General features: G+C 35.3%; 1 pseudogene; it reads right to left on the minus strand.

Moving 5' to 3' along the window:
- Nucleotides 1-1225: 1225 nt before the first annotated feature.
- Nucleotides 1226-2736, minus strand: LOC133049348 (T-complex protein 1 subunit zeta-like; annotated as a pseudogene).
- Between the last annotated feature and the right edge of the window lie 9639 nt (nucleotides 2737-12375).

Here is a 12375-nt window from a genome sequence, read left to right on the forward strand (position 1 = left end):
TTTCTTATCCATTTTAATGCTAGATGATTGCCTATCTCAAGCTATATTAAATTATTAATTAAGAAGGGCTATGAGGTGTGTTTTCCATTTCCTCCATATCACCATCCATCAGTTTTCTAATCTGTAAATAAAAAGCTGGACAAGAAGTTTCCTATGGTAATTTTCTTCTAAATTGTTGTTGTAGTTGTAGCTGTCAAGTCCAATTCTTTGCAACCCCATGGACTGCAGCATGCAAGGGCTCAGGGTCCTTCACTGTCTCCCAGAGTTTGCTCAAACTCATGTTCACTGAGTCGGTGATGTTATCTAACCAGCTTATTTTTGGTTGCCTCCTTCTCCTCCTTCAGGAAAGTTTCAGGAAACTTTCCCAGCATAAGGGTCTTTTCCAATGAGTCAGTTCTTTGCATCAGGTGGCCAAAGTATTGGAGCTTCAACTTTAGCATCAGCCCTTCCAATGAATATTCAGGATTGATTTCCTTTAGGAGTGATTCGTTTCATCTCCTGGCAGTCCAAGGGACTCTCAAGAGACTTCTCCAACACCACAGTTCAAAAGCATCAATTCCTTGGCTCTCAGCTTTCTTTGTGGTCCAACTTAATATTTCTAATTTTGCATAATAGTTTTGATTTTGTTCACCAAAATAACAGAGATAAATGAAAAATTTATCTTCTTAACTTCCCCCTTATCTGAAACTAAATTTTAGTTAATTCCATAGAAAGCTCAACAAGAGAATTTCCATAAAAAGGACTTAATCTGGGACATCTAAATTTATTGCAACTTAAGTTTTCTTTTATTTTTGTTTGTGTTTTTCAAGGAAAATTTAATAACAAGGTAGATAACATATGCTTATCTAACAAGTATGTTTATATCACTGAAGCTAAAGCAAAACATCCTGTTTATTGGGTCATTTATGGCCCCTGTATGTGTGTGCACTGCTGTGCAGTTTCAAAAATACTGTGATTATAATTTCAGAACTTCAGAATCTGAATAAGTACCAGAGTTCTCTCCTTTTTATATGTAAAAAGAAAAGAAAATACTTTGAAAATTCTTTGAAACTTGGACAAAAATTCTGCAGCTATATTCTTAGATCATTCTGTAGAAACTTCATGATTCAGATGATACAAGGGAAGCTTCAGTTCAGTGTTTTAGAGAATTCGTTTCACCTCTCATGATCTCATTAATCAGGAGAATGTTGGTGGCAATAACAGTGCAGAAGTGAAGAAGTTGTATCTACACAAAATAGTTATCCCATATGTCTACTTCTTCTGCTACCAGTGGCTCATCTGTGTTCAAGTCCACATTCACAAGTAGACCTGATTCTGAATGTTCTGCGTGAATTTTAACTAATGTTTCCAAAGGTTTAAAACCAGAATGCTGAACAAGAATTGGGGATAATGAGCAAAGCATCAGTAAATTCTTGCCCTCTAAGTTGGGTCCTGGGCTTGTGTTTAGTCAAGACTTCTTTCATTGCCTTGTCCACTCCACCAGCACCTGGAACTACACAGCCACCATCAATAGCATTTTTATTAGCCCTCAAGCTATTTATGATTGCACCTTTGATTTGAGTAAGTGTGTGCTTATTTGGCCCTTTGGTCAATAATGTGATAAAACAATGACCATTTAACTTAACAAAGGTGAACTGCTTTTCTTCTGATGGATGTTCGTAGACAAGTCTTGCACATCACAAACAATCAGGCTTTGGGCCACCAAGAGAATTTAGGGCTAGCCCACCACAAACAACAGTCAGCCTTTCCGTATTTCTCCTCTTAGCTCTTCTCAGATCTAGTCTGCCTTCTCTTCAAAAGCATCTAAGAAAATGGGGTCAATTTCCTTTCAACAAAGAACAACAAATTCTTTATTTGAATCACTACAGGCTTTCTTTTTCAGGTCTATTTTTTTTTTTACTCTGTCTTCAATTAATTTTCTTTTAGCTGTTACTAGTTTCTCCTCCTCTGCACTCTTGTGAAAAAAAAACAAACAGAATTCACGTGTGGTTTTTTTTTCATATTCTAATGACACCATATTGTATCTGAGGATGCACACCTCTTTTACTCTCTTTTTCATATCAGGATGCTGTGCTCCATCGTCCAAAACAAGACCTCTGATTAAGCCTGGATTGGTTTCATGTTTATATTTATGTTTCATCCCCATGATCTCAACCATGATGAGGTCAATAGGTTCATCTTTTCTTCTTATGCCCAAAATAGAGTTCACTGCAGCCTCTGTTAAGACATCAGCAAGTTCAGCATGAACTTTAGTTCATAGAGATGTTCAGGACACATCTATAAGTGTTTCCTTGTCCATTTCTTTGTTTACTTTGTATCAAAACCTGAAGTGCATTTCCTTTGAAGTTTCAAATACTTTTGCAATTATTTTGCAATTATTCTGGGATGAAGATCTTTAAACATGTAGAGATTCATGTGCTTTAGTACCACTCTAATGATTAAGAGATTAGAAGTATAGCATCCACAGTTTTGTCATTCTGGGCTGTTGCTACTTTGGTAGTTAAGGAGGTTGTCAGGTGTTGAATTTGCAATTTATGAAGCAGCACATTTCCATCTTTAGTAGCTTGATGTCACCAGCACCAGAAGCCAGCATCTTCATGGTGCCCTTAGGTTCCAAGTTGATCCTCAGCACGTCCTACATCCCTTGAACCCCTGCACTGCACTGATATTGACCACCAATGCTGCTTGGGCTCAGGCCACCTCAGCCTTGGGGTTTAGGATTTTCACAGCCACCATAGCTGACCCAGCAGAGGAAGATAAGGGTCCTGGTATATGGAAAGCCCTGAGGCAGTTCAGTGTGACCAACAACTTACTTTTTCTTTACTGCCAATTTAGAATTCCTTATACAAAGTATCAGTGAGTTTCTAATTTCCAAATTCAGCTAACCTTTGCTGAATTGATCATACTTGATCTCTTGGCTGAGGTAGCTTCATAATACACTTTCTATAATGCTTCTCTATGCTTGATATCTTTATCCTCTGGTTCTTCTCTCTGTGATGGTGCCTTCTCAATATCACCATCTGTCTCTGCTAGTATTTTTTATCTATGCAATCACATGCTGCTTATGCATTAGTTATTCTTAGAGGTGCATCTGCACCCTTTATTTCTCACCTTGCTTTCTAGATATTCACATATATCTGGTGGTGGATCATATCTGCATTTTTTACAAGCTACTACAATCTCTCTCTGACCTTACTGGATATCACTATTCCCCACTCACCTTATACATGCTCTGCATCCTCACTCTATCTTCATCAACAGTACTATCATCCAGTCACTAGGCCAGATCTGAGACTACCCTCCTATTCCTCAAAACTCACAACTGCTCACTTTAACTATACATCAGGGTCATTCAAATCACAGTTCCTGTCTCAGTGGTTACCTTTGTGCACTGAAGTTTGAGGCTTTCAGTGTGAGCTTTATACAAATCAATATCATCAAGCCCTTCTACTAACCCCCTGAGTTTCTTCCCAAGATCTTGACAATGAAGAACAAGTACCTCTGGATGATAAACAAGACTTTACATGACCTGAGGTTCGCCAACTCTCCAGGTATCTACTACTGATTCCATTTTCTATCCCACTCTTTTGACAAAAGCAAAATAATTTTCTGTTCTTTCTTGGCCTCTACTCTTTGTTCACAGTTTTCATCCATCTCAAGTGTTGCTCTAAAATAATCTAATATAAATCTATATATTCTCCTTTTCCTCCTGTAAATGCTAAGGCAGTCAGTTTACCACCTGTTTCTTTCTTTTTTTTTTTTTGGTATCTTGTTCTCCTCTTTAGAAAAGACTATTCAGATGAAATGTATGCTTTTAAACAACCAATAGAGACAAAGATCTGTATTAAATGTACCTTGACATTTATTTCTCTTTATGCTTTTTTCTTCTACAAGACATACATAGTTCTTTATAATTCTTAACTTTTATGGAGAGAGGCTTTTTGTTATATTTGTAAGCTTTAGAAAATTATAATATGAATCATAACCTTTCCCTGGGTTATATGTAGAAATTGTATAATTTTGATTTAATGTTTTCTACTGACACTAGTCATTGTTAAGCATATTCACTATCATTTTAAGCCTGAATTTGCCAATACCCATTCTATGAAACAATGATTCAAAAATATCTTCCATACTCAAATAAATGTTAGAAATGCTGTGCTAAAAGTCAGTAGATGTCTTTGGGGTAGGAAATCCTAAAATTATTGTTTTATTCATATTTCCTTTGAATATTCAGGCGGGAGATATACAATAACAGAGTGCTTCACAAACATATTTCATCAAAGAATATTTTTAAATGACAACTATTACCTTCTATCAAGTGGATTTCTGGCAGTTATTATCATGTATCAAACAGATATCAGTTTTGAAAATGCTGATCTAATTTTTAACCTTCTAAACTGTCAGAAGGTATTCCTTGGACTCATTTAATTAGCAAGTTCTAAATGTTATGAGAAGCTAATCTTCCACAAGAAGATAAGATCATTAGAAAATGTTGCCAAAATCTATCATCTTTACGTTGTGGAAATGGCTAGATAGATGATTACTCTTTTCTTTCTTGATAACCTACTACGTATTAAGGATCATGAGTTTTATAGGGATGAAAAGATCTAGACGCTATGGACATCCAGTTAATAAGATGCAAGTTTTACTTTACAGGAGCTTCTGTCTGCTCTGGTATTTCTAGGTAGGATTCTTATTTTAGTGTTGACAGTATCTGGTGGAGATAAGGTGCCTAATGGCAGATTCTGTTCTTTCACAAGTATTGGATATGATATCTGTCAGAATCTAGGTGATAAAATATGATAGTATACAACAGAGGTGATGATACCCAATAAAATGCAAAAGGAATGCTCCAGTTTAGCATAGAGGATATCCTTGAGCATCTGGGACACCTTAATGACTCTAAAAATAGCATAGAATATAAGAAAATAAAAAAAATTCCTGGGTGAAAAAGTAGGAACAAAAGTGAATATACTTAGTGATAAAAAAAAGAATGAAATAATGCCATTTGCAGCACTATGACTGGATCTAGAAATTACCACACTAAGTGAAGTCAGTCAGAAAGAGAAAGACATACACCATATGATAATACTTATATGTGGAATCTAAAAATATGACACAAATGAACTTATCTATGAAGCAGAAACAGACTCACAGACACAGAGAACAGACTTCTGGTTACCAAGGAGGAGGGGGAGGGAAGAAGGAAGAATTGGGAATTTGGGAAAAACAGATGCATTTAGGATAGATAAACAACAAGGTCCTACTGTATAGCCCAGGGAGCTATATTCAATATCCTATGACAAAGCATTATGGAAAATAATATATATATTTATATATATATAATAATATATATACAACTGAATCACTTTGCTCTACCGCAGAAATTAACACAACATTGTAAATCAATTAGACTTCACTGTGCCTGTTGAGTTGCTTCAGCTGTCTGACCCTGCAACCCTATGCACTGTAGCCTGCCAAGGTTCCTCTGTCCATGGGATTCTCCAGGCAAGAATACTGGAGTGTGTTGCCATGCCCTCCTCCAGGAGATCTTCTGTACTCAGGGATCGAACCTGTGTCTCTTACATCTACCTACATTGGCAGGTGAGTTCTTTACCACCAGAGCCACCTGGGAATCCCCTATACTTCAATAAGCTAAACTACAAAAAAAGTGAATGGACTCTGTGTTCCTCCATTTGATGCATGATATCCTAGGACCTGAGATGTCCCACTGAGTATTTTCAGCAGTAACAATAGAGTGATGCTTAAAACATAGACCCTGGCATTAAAGGCTCTGAGTTTGGAGCCAGTTTGTACTAATAAGTGTGAGACCAGTAGTTACATGGATAAATAGGTAACTTTGAGGAAAGTGTCAATCAAGTATAATGTGTCATCTAAAACCTTTCAGAGCACTGTATTCATGCTAGACACCTCAGAATAAAAACCTTAAAATCAACTGAAGAAGGTATAAAAGAAACAAAGAAACTGGTCTACCAGAGAAAAAGGAACAAGTCTTCTGAATAATTTCTTCGAATATAACAGCTTCTGCTGCAGTCTTTCACTGGAAGATTTAGCTACCTAATGAGAAAGATCTTCTTATTTCTTATTTGGTTATCATTTTGTCCTCAGTTGTAACTAAGGGTTCTAGTCCTACTATTCTACTGAATGTTTTAACCCTCATTAAGGAACCCCAAGGGCTTCTCTGGTAGCTCAGACGGTAAAGAATCTGCCTGCAATGAAGGAGACCCGGGTTCAATCCCTGGGTTGGGAAGATCCCCTTGAGAAGGGAATGGCAACCCACTACAGTATTCTTGCCTGGAGAATTTCATGGACAGAGGAGCCTGGTGGGCTACAGTACATGGAGTTGCAAAGAGTCGTACATGACTGAGTGTACACTGAACTTATAAAACCTCAAAGCCTGAATTCTCAGACATCTAAGCCTTTGCTCCCTTCTCTTAAAAAGTCTCAGTCTCAGTCAGCACAGAGAAAATAAACACTTTGAAGGAACTGTAAATAAATGGTCTTAATATAATGATGAAAAAATATATAATGTACACATTTTAGATTTAATTACCTAGATATTGTGTATTTGAATAAATTGTCTTATTTCCACCCTAGTTCCCTCAAAGGTAGCATTTCTCTCAGAATGGTATTCTTTCACACCAACACTTTAGATTACTCATCACTGAATTTCATTCTCATTCCATTTTCTCTTAAATAATCCCTTTAGATTGAAAGAAGAAGACTTACTTCAAAAGTTTGCTTTTGAAGTACTACAAAAGAGGAGATTTAATTTTTCTAAGATAAAATTAAGTAGACTTAGGTAGGAGGGGTTTTTTGGGTTGTTTTGGTTTTGCTTTGTCTTTTTTGTAGCCCAAATTAATATTATAATTAGTAACTTTAAAAATGCATGCTTTTATTAATAAAGTTGTATAAAAGTAAATTAAGACGCTCATGAAATCTATTTAAAAAACTCTGTTTTAAATTTTTTTTAGATAAATATCAAAAAAAAAATTATTGATCCATACTTTTCAAGGCACAAAGGAAATAAAATTGACAGAGGCCATTCATATGATATTGTAACTCTGATAGTTTATAAGAATTCATGAACTTCAACTTACAACTATTTGAAATCTTCAAGATTTGTTTTTTTAAGAAACTGTCAGGGCACCCACCCATATACTTTGAAGAAAGTAGACAAAGCTAGAAGGATAGATAACCATATAGGAAGTAAAAATCTTGAAAAGTACACTTAAGTTGTTCCATGTGTTTAATATTTGACAGTTGCTTTTGAGTAGTAACCTCTTATTATGTAAATATACCATATTTGTGTTTTAGTGCTCCAGAGATTTCAATGAAAAAGGTAGGCATGGAAATGTACAGGGGGATGAATTTCCTGAAATATCAAATGCAATTGTTACTGACAAGTGTATTAATACTTGAAATCCATGACATGAACTCTAAAATGAAATTTTATGTAATGGCTTAAATATGGATACATATGTAATCACCTTCCTTAATAGCATGCTGCAACATTATAATGTATTTTAATTTGAAAAGCACTTTCTTTGTACCTATCAGCCCTGCAACTATAGCTCAAAAAAGAATTTATTCTTGTAAACAGGCCAAGGTATGCATTAATTCTTCAGAACAATTTTATTTAAATGACATACTGTCATATTTAAATAAATAATATTGTCTTTGGCCTATAGCTAGAAGCATGGCTTGAGTTTTAATGAAACTGAGCAAAGCAATATTGTAATAGAAAAAGGATTTAAATATATTGTTTTCTTTAATTCCTGTATTTTTCATTCTTTAGAGTTTGTATCCTTACCCTGCATGATACATTTAGAACCCTGTAGCTATTAATATGATATTCATAGTATACAGGGAATAAGACAAGAAAAAATACATGAAATAGTGAGTGTGTTTAAGAGTCTCATAGGGACATTTATATCTATTTTCTTAAAGCTGAAAATTTATTTTATTTTTCTATGGCTTCTAGTTCTGTAGCAATTCACTCTGTGAAGACACTGCTCTATCTGGTCAAAACCTGACATCTCATACAAAAGTAAGCCAATTGTACATTTTGCACAGAATGCATTATCACAGGCCTCATTATAAATAGCGAGGCAGTGGTTTGAGTTAATTTAAATAATGTGTGACTTCCTTTGTAGAATTTGATTTACTTTTTCAGTCATTGTATCAGATGTAACAAAGAAGTCACTTAAAAAAAATGATATTCCTACAGATTTTTCTTCTATAAGTGTAGCATGAAGCAGAAAAGCCTTGGGGTTCCAGAGAGAATACAGTCAAAGGAAGATGATGATGGTTACATGGAGCTCCACACATCCACTCTGACATTTCAGATGGCAGTTGACACTTCTTGGATTTGTTTTTCTTAATCTCAAGACTTGACTCTAGAAGATGATTTCCTTTTTGCTCTCTTCATCTTTTATCTTATATTTGTTTCTTCCCACTGTCAGAATCCTTATATGATCCTGATGACATCATCCTTACATTTTGGGAGATTTTTAGCTAATTTTTCCAGTCCCTAATATCTCTTCCTTCTGAACAATACTTAACAGCAAATTAATCTTATTAAAGCACTATTTAAATTTTAAATTCATATTGTGCAGTAAATAATCCTCTAAAAACATTCAAATATCAAATCAAACTCCTATCTTCCATAAATATTTATAACATTCCTGGGCTACCCTAGGCCCTCAATAAGAATGGAGCTGTCAAAAAATGAGACAGAGGAAGTGGATCTGCAACAGTACCCATGCAATAATATTATTAATAATTACACATATTCTAGAAAGGAAAAACAAAAAATATGTAAGGAAACAAATCTATGAAAATACCAAAAACTGTAAAATGGGCCTAAGAGGCCTAACCTGAAAATATGGCATCCTTTCTTACTATTTTGGTACAGATGAGAGATATTACCCCTGTACTGGTTCTCCTTTAATTCTAGGCATACTGGAGAATTAAATTAATCTTCATAAGGAGTGGTCAAGTAATGTGCTCTGCACAGTGAAACCTGAGAGGCAGAGCACTCGTGTGGTACTTGCAGGCAGAGACATTTAAGAGGCAATTCCATTGACAGACATATAGTCGTGTAGGAAAGAAATAAATCTTCATGTTTCTAAGATATTGATGCTTTAGAATTACTACATCCTGCATTGACTGATATAGTCCTCTGAAGACTACTTTCCAGCTCCCAGGTAAGAGAAAATATATTTTTCATTGCTTTACCTATTTGTTTTGAACCTAGGATCTGTGTATATGCATGATGACATTAAACCCTTCAAATAATAAGCCTTAGAGAGAGAGATGTTAGAACTTCTAGAATCTCTTATTCCTAAAGTGACAACATCTGTTAGCAGTTATACATTATAAACAATCTCAATCATGCAAAAAGGCCAAAAGCTGACCAAGTTGACCAAAAATTTTGGTAACTAACATCACATATTGTTATTTAACTTTCATTTGCTTACTCATTATTTACATGGGAAAAAAACTTATTAAATATGAAATCATAAAATAGTATGATGCATTTTAACCCCTATTAACTAGCAAGGTAAATCACAAATCTTGTTCCTAGTGCTTGGGTTTTATGATGAGTCAAATATTTTGAAAGACTTTTCACATGTAAGGATTGAATCAGAAACTGATTCATTCCTTGTACACACAGATTAATAACTTTATAGATAAAGTCATGAGCATAAAATAAGCTGTAAAATTTCATAAAAAGTAATTAAGAGGAAGAAATAAAAATACAGTAGATGTTGGTTGACATTTAAATGTGAAAATTTTATGTTTGACTTATTTTATACAGATCAATGGAGAAAATGTTTCAAAAAATTCATATAGTTGCATAGAGCTATATTACCTTATCTGTCAGATGAAAATTATGCTCACATACTTAACAGGAAGATCCATATGTTTTTACTCCAATAATCCTAAGGGGAAAAAATGCATATAGGAAATCTTTAAGTGCTTCAGTTTTAACATGAAAAAAATAACACTGCCATAAATAAGTTAATAAGTAATAAAAAGATGATTTATAATATAGTTTCCTTAAGATAAGACACTTGTAGGCAATATGGAGGAGAGTTGCTCTGACCCTTGGGTCAGTTGTTCCTGACCCTTTACGACCCCATGACTATACAGTTCATGGACTTCTCCAGGCCAGAATACTGGAGTGGGTAGCCTTACCATTCTCCAGGGGATCTTCCCAACCAAGGGATCGAACCCATGTCTCGTTCATTGCAGGTGGATTCTTTACCAGTTGAGCCACAAGGGAAGCCCATGTAGGCAATACATTAGAGTCTTAATGTTTGAAGACAAGCGATCTTAAGATAGATTGCCTAATTAAAATGATGCAGTCCTATTTACCAACTGTGTGATATGGGGAAGTATATTTCACATCCCCAATTTAAAGATCCTTAGCAATTCATGGAGTCGCAAAGAGTCGGACACGACTGAGCGACTGAACTGAACTGAACCGAATACGCTAAATGGAAACAGACTACCTATTCCATATGACCATTTTGAGAATTAAGTGAACTGAGACAACCATAATCTCTAAAACAAAGTAATTACTCAATAAATATTAACTTAACAAATTTAATTGGAGGTTAATTGCTTTACAATATTGTGTTGGCCTCTGCCATACAACAATGAGAATCAGCCACCAGGACCCGTATGTCCCCTCCTCTTGAACCTCACCCCTACTCCCCACCCCGTCTCACCCCTCCAGGCTGTCAGAGAGCATCAGATTGAGCTGCCTGTGCCCATTCAGCAACTTACAACTATTTTACACAGGGTCGTGTATATATGTCAGTACTACTCTCTTAGCTTGTCCCACCATCTCCTTCCTCCGCTGTGTCCAAAGTCTGTTCTCTATGTGAGCATCTCTATTCCCTCCCTGCAGTTAGGTTCATCAGTACCATCTTTCTAGATTCCATATGCATTCGTTAATACACAAAATTTGTTTTTCTCCTTCTGATTTACTTCATTCTGTGTAACAGACTCCAGGTTCATCCGCTTCCCTAGAACTGACTCATATGTGTTCCTTCAAAGCTGTATTAACTTTGATATTGGTATTTTCTGAACAGGAAAAGGATTGTGGTGAGTGGAGTTTCAAAAGTAGATGTTTCAATGGATATTTAATTGCTTAAAACTTTCCCTTCATATAGTATAATGCACTTTAAGAAGATATGGGTTTAATAATATTCTCATAGAACTGACGGTAACTGTAGCGTTTTATACTTATTGACCAAAGTTTTTTAATATTGAAGTGTCATTGATATTAATTTACTTTAAAAAATTAAAAAGAAATGTAAATGAAAACCTTAGCAGTGAAAGCAAAATTACACTGAAGAGGTATCTGTACAATCAACTGTTTTTTTCTACCACCCCTTTTATTTCAGATTCGATTTTAATGGGGCTTCAAATTTATTTTGTTACCCACTTCGTTTTTCTGATAACCATTTTCTAAATTAATACAATCACTCATTTTCTGAGTATACAAACTGGGTATACTCACACTTTCTTTCTGGAAACAGATAATTTGGGAATAACATTTTTGTCTTTAAGAAGCTTAGATATATAACGCATGCAAAAGCATGTACACACATTATTACAGTATCGTGAAACAATTATTAGAAGAGAGGTGTTTACAAAGGACACACAGTCATATTTCATGGGCAGGTCAAGTAAGGCTAGCAAAGCGGAAGACAGCTGACCTGTATTCTGACCGTTGAGGAGGCACCTCAGGGGATGGAGGACAGACATGGGGGGAGGGCATTGGTGGAAGTGTGGACTTCCAGGTTTATGAAGTGGATTACTCAAGAGGCAGGCAGCATCTAAGACCCACTGCATCTAAGAATCGGCAAGTGTTGGCTGCAAGGGATGAAGAGCGGGGAAAGTGATAGGTACAAATCATGAAGGGCCTTGTGTCACCATTTAAATATATTTAGTGCTTAGTTGCTAAATTATGGAGAGCCACTGAATGTTTTATGGAATGTAAAGTTGTAATCATATTAAACAGATTGAGGCAAGGGCATTGGTAAACTAGTAATTGATTGGATATGGAGAACAAAAGAGGAAGAGTAAATAGTCTTCAAAGTTTTCTTGGGCTCTGGTTACACTGAGCGGCAACTAAATTAGACTCATAAAAATTTTATAGTGAAAGCAGCTATGTTTGCATTTAATGGAAAAACACAATAAAAACCATTAGACCATGTAATCTGGATTTGGTACAGGTAGGTACTAACTATTCTATATCATTTTTCAGGAAAAATATTTGGTTCTGAAAGTCTACCTGATTAGCTGTATATCTACAAAGGAGGTTTATTTAAA

This window comes from Dama dama, chromosome 30 (assembly GCF_033118175.1).
Source record: "Dama dama isolate Ldn47 chromosome 30, ASM3311817v1, whole genome shotgun sequence".
Taxonomy (NCBI): Eukaryota; Metazoa; Chordata; class Mammalia; order Artiodactyla; family Cervidae; genus Dama; species Dama dama.